This window comes from Triturus cristatus, chromosome 12 (genome assembly GCF_964204655.1).
Source record: "Triturus cristatus chromosome 12, aTriCri1.1, whole genome shotgun sequence".
In the NCBI taxonomy this organism is placed as follows: Eukaryota; Metazoa; Chordata; class Amphibia; order Caudata; family Salamandridae; genus Triturus; species Triturus cristatus.
Window position 1 is genome coordinate 713,261,282 of NC_140595.1, and position 16,972 is coordinate 713,278,253.

General features: G+C 48.6%; 2 non-coding genes across 2 annotated transcripts; both read left to right on the forward strand.

The window, feature by feature from the left end:
* Positions 1-2,396: 2,396 nt before the first annotated feature.
* Positions 2,397-2,470, forward strand: TRNAN-GUU (transfer RNA asparagine (anticodon GUU)). Its single transcript has one exon. It is a non-coding gene; the product is annotated as a tRNA-Asn (tRNA).
* A 1,181-nt stretch (positions 2,471-3,651) lies between these two features.
* On the forward strand, positions 3,652-3,724 carry TRNAK-CUU (transfer RNA lysine (anticodon CUU)). Its single transcript has one exon. It is a non-coding gene; the product is annotated as a tRNA-Lys (tRNA).
* The last annotated feature ends 13,248 nt before the right edge of the window (positions 3,725-16,972 follow it).

Genomic DNA, 16,972 nt, shown 5'->3' on the forward strand with positions numbered 1-16,972 from the left:
CACAGTTCCCCTACTTTTTTCCCCCCACTTCGACCACTGGTTAGGACTGACTCTTTGCTTCCAGGGCCCCATATTTTCAGATCAAATGACACACGTGAGATAACCAGTGGAACTACTTCATATAAATGAACCCAACCCAATTGTGGTAACTACTTATTTTGAACGAAAGTTTCCTCGCCTGGAGTACAAGCAGGAATGCACACGCAGTCCCTGCCTTGTTTTTTTGGCAGTTACTTTTTCTGTGCAGCTGCTTATAGGTGTATGTGTCCATATAAATGTATTTGCCCATCAGAAAAGTTTGTGTGCACAGCCGACGAATGTTTGTGATCCAAAGCAAGCATGCCATGTGCCCCAGCAGGACAAAATACTTGAAAATAAACACCGGAAATCTGGTGCAAGGTAAAAGAACGCTATAATTACGATTTTTAATAGCTATTACCCATACTTTAAATGGCGGACGCACGTCGTGTCATCATTAATTTCAGTGGAATTCCATCCACTACAAGTATATCGATTTTTTCATGAAGAAAATGTTTTAAACCGCATTCTTAATGATGAATTTAAGATGGGTAAATACTGTGGGAGTGGATTGATTGCATTTCCCTTGAACCAGTGCACGAGGTTAATGCGATAAGATTCTGACATCGCTGGTAACTTTGACACTAATTGGAGATTGGGTTGCATGTTAAAATACGAGAGTCAGCATATAAAAATTCCCAGAAGGTTTGCAGCGAGGGTTCCGTGCGTGGGCGGGGCCATGACGGAGCGGTTCCGTCATGCGCATCGAAGGTTATAGTTGTGGCCCATATCGGCACCTCTTCTCCTAGTCCAGAAAACATGCAAGACCTCCCTGCAGGCAAATTCACAATTTCCTTGCTATCAATACCGCCTCCTCTCCCTCTGGCGTACATGGATTCTGAAAGGTATTTTCTGCTTTTGAAAGATGTGTTCATGCTGCTGCTTTTGAATGCATAATGTTAATTAGCAATGCAAGGCAAGATATATATCCGTCTGATGCATTAGAAATCTACAGACCAACTTTACATTTGCATTTACATTTGTAATGTGGTGCTTTTAAACGTGTCAGGTTACTTCAGAGTGTGGCGTGGCAGTATATAATCTTGCTATAGGGTATTCGCTCAGAGTATTTTTTTAAAATCCTGTCCTCCGTTATATAACAAGACATGTTTGCTCACAAACAGCAGCTGCATTCTTGTGTAGTGTCTAACTGCTAGTGCCTGCCCATGCTTTCTCATATTTACCCCAAATTATGTCAAAGTGAATGTAACTGTTCATAATGTCAATACCTGTTTTAAGCAGAGTCCTACTGGTAAATTAAGAGTGAGTTGAGCGGCAAATAATTTTTTTTAAAGGTACATGGAAAAATAAATGAGTTTATTTAATGCCACCCCCAGTTTGGAAAGATTATTACAAAAAGCCCGATTTTATATGGCAAGTTCGTCACCCACGAGATGGTCCAGTAGCTCTCTCTGGTGCATCCATTTAGAGAGTTATTAGGTCTTTCTGGTCCTCAATGTTTAGTACCCAAGTTCAAAAAGTTCAGGAACACCTAGGCTTCAACCAAATACAGTGTTTCAACTTCCTGGCCACCTTTTTGAAGGCGTTAACATTAGCAGCAGTGAGGCAGGATACTTGCATATTTAGGGTTCATTGAGTTAAGAGCCGCCACCCACGTCCGGTGTACCATTGTTCCCATACCTGGCGTGTCGCGCAGTTTGGTGCTTACTTTCCCTCCATGTTGAAGAACAGTAGATGTTTCAGCACCCAGGCTAATGTGCTGCATAGCTAAATACATATAAGATCCCAATGGCGAGACCGATTGGCATTGCCAATGCTTGTTCTTGTTGTGTGAGCCTTTGTTACAGTTTCCCATTGCATGAGATGTTTCTTGTTGTGTGAGCCTTTAGTTTCCACTTGTCTGAGATTTTTTTCTTGTGGTGTGATACTTTGTTACAGTTTCCTCTTGCCTGAGATGTTTTTTTCTTTTCGTGTGAGCCATTGTCACAGTTTAATTTAGCTGAAACGCTGTGTTAACTGTGAAATGCAGCAATAATGAGGCATTTCTGGCCCCCTGACCTCTGGCCCCAGTGCCACTGCACCTGCTGCACCAGTCGGAGCCACGCCCTCGAGCGAGTGAAAGGTGCGCCGAGAAGCACGAGTAGGGGCTAATGGACAACACAGCAACGAGGCAGTGGAGGGGGGGGGGGGGGGGCGAGGTGGAGAATGGCAGAAAAATGTGGCTTCCCCGTTCATCTTACTTTCTTTTTTAAACACGGTACTCTAATTCGCCCTTTATTTCACAATTCCAGCAGCTATGCAGAATTCAGTGTACGTAGAGGTTTCCTAATGGTAGATGTAGACTTTGTCCTTCAGTAGTCTCTGTGGCGCAATCGGTTAGCGCGTTCGGCTGTTAACCGAAAGGTTGGTGGTTCAAGCCCACCCAGGGACGGAAGATTTTATTCATAAAAGGACACATTTTGCATAAGAAATGACTTGGAAGCTTCCCTCTCATTTTAAACTCTGTCATTCCCGTGAAACCCTGGCAGTGCTGTCTGTTTGTGCTCAGGTTTTGGATCAGAGACTCTCTCAGATGCTGGTGGCCTTGTGCCCCGCACACAGATATAAAAAGACGCGTCGTGCCATATTAATGCGTTAGGGGCACCTCCACCCCGTTGTGTGCGATGTCAACTTTCTATTGGGGGCTGGCCTTGGAGGGGGTGGGTCATGATAGTATACGAGCTTTCACCCCACTGACATCACAGGAAACCACATTAACATTGTGATTAGAGTAGAAATGTTGATCAGATCGGTGCCGAGGAGGCCTTTGGACTGATTGAACAGGGATGTGTAAGCACTTTTGCCCATATCACAAGTGGGCTGTGATACTCTATTTCACCAGTCACAAGAGGTGCAGCAATGCCGCACTCCTGGTGTTTCCCACCCCTGCAGATTGTCTGCTGAAAGCTCGTTTCTGAGAGCTCTGCGCACCATTCCTGCCTTTAAGCTCCACCGCATATTTACGAAGCTTCAAAATGACCGGTCCACCTGCGCGAAGTGTCTTTCACTGCGCGGCGCACACCCCGATGCTCATTAAGTAAGTTTTCATTTGTTTGAGTTAGAATTGTGCAACTGTAGCATTTTGCAGCAGATGATGGATTATGCGGCCAGTATAGCAAATCCATAGTTATGTGGAAAACGACGTGGCTTCGGAATAGCATCATTTCACTGGTCCTATTTATAATACAGCGAACGAGGCCCACACACGTTACAATGCCTGAATACCACAACTGTCACCCTTTCATTGTCCGGACAAAAAAGCACAGATTTAGTCCAGAGTTTTAGAATTAAACGCAGGAACAGATAGGAAGAGGACCCCGCCCAATCCCCCATCAAACAATGAACAAAATGCTGGGGCGCACAGAAGGAAGGAGACTGCTGAAAGAATAAACGAAGAGTACTCAGAGGAAAGGATGAAAGCAAAGGAGGGGGGAGGTGGAAAGTCCTAGCAACCCAGAACCAGCTCTTGTGCACGCTACTCCGTCTGTAATGGCCTATAAAGAATCCACATGTTGAAAAACTGTCGGCTGATGAGAATTCCAAATAGAGTATATGCCGATGTGTTTCTTCAGTGCCCGGCTAGCTCAGTCGGTAGAGCATGAGACTCTTAATCTCAGGGTCGTGGGTTCGAGCCCCACGTTGGGCGCAGGTGTTTTTTGTTTGCAGATCCTTCTATTTTTTTAGGTTTTATATTTTTTTCAGTTTTTTTTTATTTTTTATTATATTTGCATACCTTCTTGCTTTCAAACACTATGACTGGAAATGTTAAAACATGAATAATTAAAAAAGCGTGTAGCCGGGCACATTGGACTGGTCGTTTAGACCGGAAGTGATTGCTTGTCCAGACAGCCTGTTCGTTGGGTTAGGATTGTGAATCGCAGCTCTTCGTCTTCCGTTTCCTTACATAGTATGACAGTTAAAACCCTTGGTCATAAACGAGCTGTTCACAGTCTGAACCGCGGCGAGTCACAGAAAACGGAAGTGACAGGGGGTGAAGGAGAAGTTCCGTCAAAGCGGATGCTGGGGGGTGAGGAGTTAATGAGGGTTTTTCTGGATGAGTTGTTTGACAGACAAAAAAAGTGCGAACATTTAAGGGTTGATGCTTTGCACCTAAGATTTGTAACAGTGCCGATCACGGAAGTGTGTGCGTGAGCCTGAGCTCCTGGGGAGAACGAGGGGGTGAGACTGTTGCAGGTGTGTGTGGAGAGGACGAGAAGGAAAGAGGAGGTGAAGGGTTAAAATGTGTTCTGATAGAGCATGCGTCCTGGCACTGAGCTCCTCTGTAGATGGTGCAACTGAGGTGCAAAGGCGGGAAAAACACCCGCCAATCCTGAGCGTGTTGGGGAGTCACGTAGAGCATGGAGGAATCCTCTCTTTGACTGGTTCATGTAGAGGTGTTAGTGCGCTATTCCCAGTGGCCGGTTAGCTCAGTTGGTTAGAGCGTGGTGCTAATAACGCCAAGGTCGCGGGTTCGATCCCCGTACTGGCCAATGTAATTTTGTACTTTCAATGAAAATGTATTGCACAGGTAGCACATTTACTACAGAGGTGGGGAAGCGAGCACATCAGTTAGAACAGAGGTGAAGCATGGTTAGGTCACGCCTGAGCTAGCGCTTGCGCTGCTTTGCTGCAAGATATTTTGTAAGTGGGAACTTCAAAGTGCTACTCACAGTCTTTTGGCTGGCCTAAAGCTTGAGTGCACGATCACATGCACGTGCACAGCTGGCATCTAATGGCTCCTCGGCTCCCACTCCCCCCTCCCTTCTCTATAGCTTTGGCTCCTTTGTTTGTAATACACCCTCCCTTCTCTCCCCACTCTTTTCGCACTCCCCCCTCCCCTTCTATTCAGCTTACTTGAGGCTCCTCAGATTGCACTTCCCCCTCCCTTCTCTCCCCGCCTCATCGCAGAGACGGAGGAAGCATGGAGTCTGTTTTGAAGAATGTTTTGTTGATAATTAGTTTGCCTTTGCAGCAGGGAAAGACGGATTCTATTTCTTATTACAAACCGAGTCTGCATAGGCGCCTCTGCTAGCAGATGGACTGTTTTACAGCGCTTCTGTTTTATTTTTGTTTTGTTTTAGAAATGGGTTGTTTTAAATCTGTTTGCTATGGCTAAAGCGTCAGATATTGCATTAGATGTCCCTAAATCAACAATAAAGTAATTTCAAACTTTCAATAAATTGTTATCTTCTGGTTCTCATGGTGATGGGATACATTATGTCCAATCCGTGCTCTCAGTAATGTCTTGTGGCTGTCTGAACCCGTCAGCTCAGCTCTGAAAAATCAAAACGTGCAGGGAACATGGTGTTTTTCCATCGAAAACATGTGAGAAAAATCTCTTTATTGTTTTAGGACTCCCGAACACGGTTCCCCAATGCTGCTCGTGTGCTCCTCGCTAAGGGGCAGAGAACTGCTGAGGGCCTCTTCATCACCTCCAACCGGGCGCCATCAGAGCTGAGCTGGCACACGGCCAACACCTGAGACCAGGGGTGGCCGTGGCACAGCGAGGAGCTCAGCTGTTCCCTCTAACATGCCAAGGGAGTGGCATTGCTTATCACAGCTTGCCTGTTTGACATCTTCAGCCATCCCTGGGCACAGCGTTTTAGCCAGCGTCCCTTTGTGCATACAGGAACATTTAACCCCAGAGCTCCAAGAAAATGAAACTACAAGTTCCAGGATGCAATGCACCGTTTCTGTGTGTTCTCGTATTTATACTTACTTTAGCTTTTCTGTTATATTTGCAAGACTCCAAGTATTGTGATGCAACAGATACTGTCGTTTCGGCTCAGAAGGGACATTGTGGCATCCAACTGCAAAGGTCTAATGAAGAATTTATTTGGTACATTTTTGATAAAGTGTCCTCATGAGACATAGAAATGTCACACATTTGAGTACTTCAGTTCAAAGTGAAAATGTCACACGGAAACGTCGTAGCTGGCGTAGCCCTGGGGCCATACGGAATCTGCGAACGTTTCACTCAAGCAATCTCCCCAAGATGTAGGATGCTATCCAGGGCTTTAAGGGGGATGAAAAACCTGGAGGGCCTCTCAAAGGGACGTTGCCGATGTAGCTAAGGGCGTGGCTTAAAAACACAAACTGAAAATCTGTGCTTAGCATAGTGTGCCGGCCGACTTGTATTTTGCAGGTTCTTTAATTGCATCCAGATATATGATACAAGTAACATTATACCTACAACAAGCCAGTACTATTGGCTTTGTCAGTGGTTGTTAGTTGCATAAGATAAGTAAGCCACAACTATGGCTTTGTTGTAGATAATATTAAAAATTCTTCAGTTCTGAATTGATGAGACTGAAAGAACTAAAATCAGTCTCTCTGAAGTGACATCAAAGGCTTAGAGCAGTGCTACTGCTGCAGAGTAAAGATTTTTTTTTTACCCTCCGGGGCAAACATAGAGAGCCCGATATGGACCCATCTCAGCACCTACTTCTAAGAAGTGCCGGTGCTGAGGACCGGGAGGATCCGGACCACATAAAGCCCTGATGCTATCCCTCCACAAACTTCTCCTGAAGAGTATGAAGTGAAGCGGTGTATAAATAATACAACCTTTCCAATTGTACTTGACTGGTCACATGTGCTTAAATGCAAAAATTAGTGTGCAGCGCCATCTGGTGACTATTTTGCATACAGCAAATTATTATGTACGAGGATAACAAGCATTTGCAATGCAATAGCTCTTGCATTTACGCGAGTTTGAGCTATTGGCATTCTAAATGGCTATTGGCATTGTAAATGACAATGCATTTTATTAATGTTTTGGTTTTAAAAACATAAATAAAAGGCATTGTCATTTGCAATGCCAACAGCTTAAACTCACGTAAATGCGAGACCTATTGCATTGCAAATGCTTGTTTTTATTTCTCTCGAAGAATGTCAATCGTGCATCAAATGTCATATTCACATATAATAAATACTCTAAATTGTTTTTCAATGTGTGTTCGATTTTAGCACAGTAGAACATTTACTCCATTATGTAACATTTATTAGAACTTTGTGTTTCTAAACATGAAATTGAAAACATTTATGAACTCATGATGATGACGCCATCATTGAACCCAGAGACATATCACCTGGTGTGAAAGAGTAGGTACATGGAGAAGATGGTTGACCTGGCTAGTTTGGTGAGTCTCTTAACGGCAAGGCCTTGGTTTCTTGCCCACATTGGGCGCAAGGACCTTTTACAGTTTACATTTAGTTTTCATATTTCTTGTTTGTCATTGTTTAATAATACTTGCATGACTCCTAGCTTTATGAGGTTATGGTATCACCAAATGGAGACTTTTAAATATGAGAAATTAGAAAAGTAACGTCGTGAGCGGATGAAATCTGCGGGCTAGGCAGAGTGGATTCCTAGTACATACAGCCTTCATCCTCGTCGCCACTGCTTGTTGATTGACTCAAAGGTATGAAATGAATGAAGCTCTTTGTCGTCCAGGCAACGACGCAGGATAGAAAGTAAACCTTGCACCATTGAAGGAGAGCACGAGTGATATGGACGACAGTAATGCAGGGCTGCCCACGAAGGGGGCCCTCCTAAGATGGTGACCCCCCCTAGTGCCACAGGATGGCACACAAGTCAGCCGCCCAGTGTTTTGGGACCTGCGACGGTCCCAATGCCTGCAAAACTTCTGGGCAGGAGGAGTGCGGGGGGCCAGGTACTTATACCTCTTCCACCCACTGGTCGCCCTCTTTGTCCTGCTGCCCTGATGCCATCTTGAACGTGTCGCCGGCATCTGCGCTAAATTGCGGTGAGTGCTATTCCTCCCTCCCCCGATTCTGTGCGGCCGTGCCTGGCCCCTGCCGTGGTACGGTCCGCTATTGGGGGGGGGGACAGCTCCCCGGGAGAAAAGGGTAGCAGCACCCCTCCCGGGACCCGGCATGACTCGGGCCCCAGGGTCGCCTCCACCGCTGGTCGCATGGTGACCGGGGTGTGGGGTTTTTAATTTAACCATGGCCCAGACCAATTGCAGTCGACGGCCGGTACCCGGCCCCTCCCGGGACCCAGGGTCGCGGGGGCTTTTGTCTGCGTGGTGTCCGTGGAGTGGGGGTTTAAATGTAGGCAGACCCAGAGCTAGTTGTAGGTGCCGGACGGGACCTAGCCCGACCCGGGCCCCAGGGTCGCCGCAGCAGATGTTCACGGGGACTGTTTGCTTTAGTGGTGGCCGGGGAGTGTTTTTTTTTATTGTCAAGCCCAGAAATCGTTGTAGTTAAACCAGATTGGTCGCACACTGCTACACCTACCAGGCGTGTTCCCCCAATGAAAATGGTCCCTGAAGGTCAGCGTCGGCGGATACACCTATGCTCGAGTGTGAATGCAAGTATGCGTGGCTTGTGCCATCCCTGGACACGTGTTTCGAGGTAGTTGCCTCTCGTCAGCAGGGAGTAGGAAAATGTGTGGGGTTGCCGTGTAAGCTGCTAAAATCGTATCAGGTCTAGTACCTCTCGTAGCGCGCAGGTGCGTAACCATGAGTCCGTCGACTCCACCGGCTCAAGGGAGCCTGAATATAAAGTTAAACCAGATTGGTCGCACACTGCTACACCTACCAGGCGTGTTCCCCCAATGAAAATGGTCCCTGAAGGTCAGCGTCGGCGGATACACCTATGCTCGAGTGTGAATGCAAGTATGCGTGGCTTGTGCCATCCCTGGACACGTGTTTCGAGGTAGTTGCCTCTCGTCAGCAGGGAGTAGGAAAATGTGTGGGGTTGCCGTGTAAGCTGCTAAAATCGTATCAGGTCTAGTACCTCTCGTAGCGCGCAGGTGCGTAACCATGAGTCCGTCGACTCCACCGGCTCAAGGGAGCCTGAATATAAAGTTAAACCAGATTGGTCGCACACTGCTACACCTACCAGGCGTGTTCCCCCAATGAAAATGGTCCCTGAAGGTCAGCGTCGGCGGATACACCTATGCTCGAGTGTGAATGCAAGTATGCGTGGCTTGTGCCATCCCTGGACACGTGTTTCGAGGTAGTTGCCTCTCGTCAGCAGGGAGTAGGAAAATGTGTGGGGTTGCCGTGTAAGCTGCTAAAATCGTATCAGGTCTAGTACCTCTCGTAGCGCGCAGGTGCGTAACCATGAGTCCGTCGACTCCACCGGCTCAAGGGAGCCTGAATATAAAGTTAAACCAGATTGGTCGCACACTGCTACACCTACCAGGCGTGTTCCCCCAATGAAAATGGTCCCTGAAGGTCAGCGTCGGCGGATACACCTATGCTCGAGTGTGAATGCAAGTATGCGTGGCTTGTGCCATCCCTGGACACGTGTTTCGAGGTAGTTGCCTCTCGTCAGCAGGGAGTAGGAAAATGTGTGGGGTTGCCGTGTAAGCTGCTAAAATCGTATCAGGTCTAGTACCTCTCGTAGCGCGCAGGTGCGTAACCATGAGTCCGTCGACTCCACCGGCTCAAGGGAGCCTGAATATAAAGTTAAACCAGATTGGTCGCACATTGCTACACCTACCAGGCGTGTTCCCCCAATGAAAATGGTCCCTGAAGGTCGTTGTAGTGCCGACCCGACCTGGGCCCCTTCTCCCTAGACATGGCGGCTATGCCCGGCCATTGCCGTGACCGTCATGGGGGGACAGCTCCCGGGGTGCTAAGGGCAGCGACCGCACCAGCCTGGAGTGTGCCTCGACCGGAACGGCGTGGGCATTGCGCGGGGGGGCGGAGCCCAGCAGGGCTCTCTTTGCCGTCTGTTCAGTTGGGGGGGCTACCCAATGCTCGAGGGCCTCGCGTAGTGGGGTTCAAGTCTGGTCCTAGCTGCTGGGGTGCACCGGCGTGTGCTCGGTGCAGGGGGGGTGATGGAGCAGTGTGCTCGCGATCATGCCCCCCTCTTCCCCTGAGCCAGTCACACACCATGTGGCGCATGCAGGGATGGCACGGGGCCTAGGCCCTCGCGGGTCAGAGGTTACGTGCAATCACTGCGCAGCCGCTGTGACTGCGCATGTCGGGCCTGTGCTTTGTTGACCGGGTGCGCAGTTAAGCACCCGACCACCCAGCACCAGGGGTTGGCTGTTCTCCACCCCAGCATTCGTCTGGTTGTGCCTCTCTGGGACCCGAAGCAGGCAGGGAAACTAATTCCCGACTGGGCAGGGCACCCTTGATCTTTTCCATGAGCCACAAGGTGGGGGGCCCGACGGTTGTGCGGGAGCCGCAGGTACGAGCTGTGCTTGGGGTGCGCCCTATCTAGCTCCTGCGACCAGCTACCTGACTAATACTACTGTCCTAACGGTTGTAGGGAGGATGTTACTGGTCATGCTAGGGAGTCGGATTTCCTGGCAGTCCGTTAGTGTTATTTGTAACTGCGCCGGCGCAACTCCATCAGCTTAGAACAACGAGGTCCCCCGGGCACAATATGCAGCGCCAGCTGGGCATGCTGAACCATAGCTCTAGGTTGACAGAGGGAGAACATTTGTAGCAGCGGGTCTGGCTACAATTGTTGAATTAAGCACCCGAGCCAATCAGGGTGCAGGTCGCGGGTTCAGCCGCAAGTAAATTATCTTCACACGTACATGCCGGCCATTGCCACGTTGGGGGACTATCCAATATAAGTAACCCTCGGCAGTAATCGTCGTAATACGATTGCTCTTGTTCTGATAGATTAAGGTTATTTGTAGTGGTTTTCTGCGATGGGCATGGTTGTGTCATGACCGAAGCGCTGGTCAAATGTGTTTCCTATTTTGAGCCGAGTCAGCCTGCCTAGCTCAATTACTGTCGACCAGTGACTGCCAGTCAGCATAGCCTGTGCTCGTCAGGCACTACCTCCGCCAGAGGGGTGATTGAGTAGGGTGTTAGTTCTTTGATCATGTGCTTTGTGAATCTTGGACTGCAGTTTCAAGGAGATTTTGAGGCAGTCAGTGAAGAACTGCATAGGGCGTATTTGTGGTAACATTTGAGCGGCATGAAAGGCTTCGTTGGCAGTTGGAGCGGGGATCTGGGAAGCTTGCCTGTCCAGTTCCTGCACCGGTGGCTCCACAGCATGCGGGGGCCCAGGGCAGATGACGTGGTATCAGAGAGTCTCGCGGGGTCTGCTTCTGTCGGGCCGGCCCGAGTCTGCTGTAGCTGGACTCACTATTGCGATCCATCTCGTGTGCTGCATATTTAGATTATGCAACTAACGAGCATTGACAAAGCCAACAGTCCTGACTTGTTGTACGTATGATGTTCCTTGTTAGATCATACCTCGATTTGCAATGAAAGAAACAGCCAGATACATGTCGGGCGGCACATTAGCTAAGCACATATTAAAGCCACGTTCTCAACAACATTGGCCACGCCTTTTTAGGCTCCCCCTTATTTTCATCCCTCTTAAGCCTGGGCTGCACACAATAAACACTTGGACATCAAGACAGTCCATTTATATCTGGTTTTCCAGAGCAGCGAGGAATCTGTTCCCCCCTCCGACGAATCTACCATTCAGGGGCACTGTGTAACGGCTGTGGAGACAGGCACTGTCTTTACCCATCATCATCCCTGGCGGGTGTCCACTATAGGTGAAATGATCCGGCGGCACAGCCAACAACACAGACGCCTGTGGGGGAAGGCTACCACCTGGAATGCAAAGCAACACATGCTTTATGTTGCTGCACGCCACAGCTGTGTTTGTGTTCAATTATTACAGGGAAGAAGAGGGTGTATGTCCAGGCAGGAAGGGCAGCAGCCTACATGTATATTGTGTGTAGACTGAGTCTTAGTTTATTGGGGCTAGGGCGACATGGGTCTAGGGCTTGCAGCCGGGTTGTGATCAGGCTAGGCTGCTGGATGCTCTGGGCGTCCATCCAATCTGGTGCTGATCCGGCACCTCTCCTGCGGCAGCCACGGGATGCACTGACGGACCAATGTTCTGTGGCATGGCAGCTCCGGTGTCAGGCGTGCTACTGTTGTGCAGCCAGGGGTTGCTGAGATTCATTGGGGTGTGAAGAGACTTGTCTGCCAGCGTACATTTAACTTGGATTTATTCAGACAATGTAGCAAAGTAATAACCCCGGGCCCTACACTTCTGTTAGAGTATTTCCACTCCCCTCTTGGCGCTTGGAACATGGTCATTTTTGTGCAAGATCGTCACGGTTCTTTGACCGCGAGTAACACTTTCACTGTTACCACGGGGCATGCAGGAGTGTTTAGCAGTCCGGGTGCTTCAGCTTTGTTCGTCAATTTGGTTCCAGCCGCAGACTGCTTGTGCTGTCTGTCGGTGGTTGTGAGAAACTGGCTCTGTATATACTGTTCCCCAATAGGTACAGTGTGTACAGAGTCCACAGTCCCCAGAGGTTTTGGCAGAGGATAAAGTTATATATAACCTTACTCTCTAAAGTGGTAGCTTGGTCGAGCAGTAAGGCAGTATCAGAGGACAGTGTAAAGCATTTGTTGTACACACTCAGTCAGCAAATGATCTCACACACTCAAGAACTGAACTCTAGGCCAATGGTTTATATAACAAATATATGGTTGTTTTATTTTAGAACCAACAATAGGTATTAAAATATACTTTCTCAGAATGAGATGCTTTAGTTAAATACTTTTGCAATATGCATTTGACTTTTGTAGGTAATAGTTACAGTTGTTGCAATAGGCAACACAATTTCAAACACAATAATACATTGAACTCAATGGGAGTTTTACATTATTTGCAATAGATTACTTTCAGGATTACTTTTCTAACTCCAGGATTGGATCCTAGATTCAATCCTGGGACAGTTCTTGAAAACAAGTGAGTAAAGTCGACTTAGTTACTGTTGTGATTTTTAGGCAATATTTTGCTATTTTAAAAGTTGACAGAAGAAATTTCATAGAAAAACAGTCAATGATTCCCTATGGGTTAAAATTCAAGTTACAGGTATAGTATGTTCACGTTACTTTTGTAATCCAGTACTGGGCTCTTAGGCTCAGTACTGGGACCTCAATCTAAAACAGGTAAGTAATTACGTTTTCACAGTTGGTACGATTTTTAAAGAATATTTGTAGTTTGCAAAAATCGACACTTTGAAGAAATTTCACAGAAAAACAGTCAATGATTTCCTATGGAAGAAAATTGGGTTAATGGTAAGTACGGTTGTGAGTACTTTTCAGGGTCAGTGCTGGGCACCAAGATCCAGCACTGGGATCTCTCCTAATAGCAGGTGAGTATTTTCGTTTTCGTTACTCGGTTGATTTTAGGTGAATATTTTAAGTTTTAGAAACTCCACACTTTGAAGAAATTTCAGAATAAACCAGTCAATGTTACCCTATGGAAGAAAATTGGGTTTTCAGCTTTTGGGTAAGTACTCGACTGGCAGAGTTAAGGTTCTGGGCACAGCCTCAGGGGTCTCCCAGGGTCAGGTTGGTACAGTTGTTACACCCTCAGCGGCACTAGGGCGGCCAGGTGCAGAGTGAGTTAGGCCCAATGTTATCCTAAGGGAGGCAGGGGGGCCTTGGTTGGTGGCTGCTGACTAGCAGGCCACGTGGCTGTGGGAGCTGGGCTCCTGGTCACTTGCTCAGGGCAAATGGGGAAGTAGGTAGGAGTAGAAGTTGCACTGCCAGGGCCACTCGGGCGGCTGGGTACAGGGTGCTTTTGAGCCTTCGGCGCTCAATGAATTTCAATGGGAAAGCTCCAGGATAAACAAAGGCTGCAAGCTCGGGGACGAAGATTCTTCAGGTTCCACCACCACTTCGAGAGGTAAGTTGGGTAGTTGGAGGATAGGTACCCAGGAGTCGGGCACAGGGGGCCGCAGGGCGCCGGGTGCAGGAGTGCCTTTTGGTGTTGGGAAATCGTACCCTCTGTTGATCGTTGTTGGGGGGGGGTCCCTGGTTCTGAGGCTGCAGGCGTCATCGGGAGCATCGAGGTGAGTCCTTGGGTGCCAGATTCGGGGTCACAGTCGCCGGGAGGACGTCCTCGGGGTCTTTTCCACTCTGGCACAGGCCAGGCTTGGCGGGTGCAGAGTGTGCAGGTTTCACGGTTCCGGGCTGATGCCAGGGGTTGGAAACTTGCTTTGAGCAGAGCCACTGCTCATGGGAGTCTCAGATGCTCAGAGTCACAAGGTAGCCAGGTCCCCCGGGGTTTGTGAAGTTGCTGGCCACAAGAGGTGCCGGGACTTAGCAGGAGCAGGTTCAAGGATCGACAGGCCGGTAGGGCTGGGGCCAAAGCAGTTGGTGTCTTCCTCTTCTTAGCAGCTGCACGGCAGGTCTTCTTTCTTCTTGCTCTTCTTTGCTTTTTAGGATTCTGGAATCTAAGGAAGGAAGGTTCAGGGTGCCCCTAAATACTAGATTTAGGGGTGTTACAGGTAGGCAAAGGGCAGGGACCAATGTGTCCCTGCCCTGGGGTGGGTACACCCCCTATTCTGCCACTCTCCTGTGGGAGGGGGGCAGTAACCTAGTCCTGATTGGGCAGGGCTTCCCATCTTCAAGATGGCAACAGCCCGGAGATGTGCTTCACCTCGCCTCCCCCACCTGAGGGGTGGGGTTGGCAGAGGCTGGCACATCCCCTGTCCTTACTTGGGGTTTCCGGCCAGTCTTCCCACCAGAGTGGGGGTCAGAACCGGTGGGGGCCAGCTGCTGAGTACAGCAAATGGCCTGGAGAAGCTCACAAAGGCAGCATGCCTTTGAAGCTTCCCCCTGCTCATCCTGGGGGAGGAGACCTAGCACCTCGCCCAGGATGTTCATTGTTGCAGGCCCAGGCGAGTGGGAGCTCTCCACCCAGGGGTCCAACATGTCTGCTGTGTGGCAGCCTAGGCAGCCTATCAGACCAGACGAGGATTGTAGGTTAGGTTTCAGGGGGCATCTCTAAGATGCCCTCTGTGGTGCTTTGTATATTAAATCCCACACTGGCATCAGTGCGGGTTTAATGTGCTGAGAAGTTTGATACCAAACTCCTCAGTTTTCAGTGTTGCCATTATGGTGCTGTGGAGTTCGTGTTTGATGAGCTCTCAGCACCATATACTCTTAAATGGCAGCACTGCACATACAGTGCCCAGGAATGGACCTGGGTACTGTAGGAGCACAGGGCTCATGCTCCTGTGCCGACCACTGGCATAGGGCACCCAGCTAGAGGGGTGGCTGATGGATGCCAGGGCAGTGTAGGTTGAGGGCATGGCACACAGGGATGTGTGCTATGTCGACTCTTTGTTTTGTCTTGAACCCTGACACTCAGCCTGCAAGGGCAGTGTGTTTGTGTTAGGGTACAGGGCCTCTAAGGGTGGCACAATAAGTGCTGCAGCCCTTAGAGGCCTTCCCTGGTCACAAGTCCCTGGGCACCTAGGATACCATTTACCAGGGGCTTACATGTGGCCAGGGTTTGCCAATTTGGGTTTTAGGTTTTAGGGAAGGAACATTGGCCCTGGGCACCTGATTGACAGGAGTCCAGGCCACACTCAGTCAAAGTACATTCAGCAATTCAGCAAAAAGTGGGGGCATACCATGCAAGAAAGATGGCACTTTCTCACAGTGGTAAGATATAACCAGAACTCTGTTGACCCGGAATATGCAACATTTTAAACCACCACAGTACGGGGAAAGGGCTTTGTGTTGGATTTACTGTCCAATTAACGGTGACTGTATAGAGTTGCTTTCCTAGATTTTGGAGTTTGAAAAGCACTGATCGTGCAAATGGAATCCTGTTGAACGTTCAGTGATCACCTGCAGGCTAGTGTTATCAAAATACATGTATGACAGGTGTTGTGGCACTTGATAGCATTGACATCAATAGAAGTTTATGCAGGGGAAGCTTGGCATATAAATGAAGGTAAGCATAATTGGGTATTTAGGAATAGTACTTGCCTCTCAAATGTGAATCTTTGAGTGGCCATGTGTTATTCATCCCATTTTTTGATCTTTTGCTAGGGGAGGGGTAGAGGGATTTGCGATTAAGTGTACAGGTGCTCCACATACTGACTATTGGGCCACTTTTTGCTCACTGGAGGAGCACACATAGGATACTAGGAACAATACAAATATCCCAAACATTCATAGGAATAAAAAGGTATAAAATGTAACATTGGTCGGATGCCTCTAAAATGGATTGACATGGTTAGGTACTATGATGACCTACCATCATTTGTGTACAGAGCAGTTTAAGTGATTTACATTTGGTCTGGTTTACTGTGGGGGGGACTACTCCACTCTCACCCCAGCCAGTATAAGCACAGGGATACACCCCTTTGCAGACTAGTACTGGGCTTTAAGTTGAGCCCGTTTCGTTGAAATCCCTAGGTGAGACAGTCAACCCTGGACTTCCAACAGTGATGTAATGGCCCACCTATGCCAACTCGCAGGACCAAGTTTACTGGGGCTATATGCGAGTGGGGGGTTCCTGGTACGCAGCTCCGTCCTTACTGGTCGACTCTGGCGCTTGTGACAGTCTGCCACCAGTTGGCGCTGTCTGTTCAGCTTCAGTGATGACCACTACAACAGGCATTGAGTAATTCAATCACATTGAAATTACAATTGCCTGCTGTCCAAACAATTCTCATACTGAGGGGGCCTGGAATAGTCTGCATTGTCACACTCGGACAAGTGTCAGGGTTAGCAGTTGGGATGTTACTGGGAGTGGCAGCACAGCAGGAGCAATGTGTGGGGCAAAGGGCACATTGGTTAACGGGGCAAGATACTTACCCCGTAAGGTACACCTGGGCCAGCGTATGGGGACAACTCCTGCAATAGAGGAGCATGCTTGTTAATCAGTACTTTGTTTCATTCTCCTTGAGCAGGGGGCATATGAAAAGTACTGAGGGGCAACCTTTTACTTTGGCCATACCATCAGATGGTGTGCCGCCCCCCTCAGCCTTTAACCCTGGAGAGCGCTAGGAGGAAGGCTGAGGTGCCAGCTTACAGGGTTGATAAGCTACCGGGGCACGCATACTTTCGGTTGGTATTGGTAAGGCATTCGGAATTTTAGGCTAGCAGGAAGGTACTTG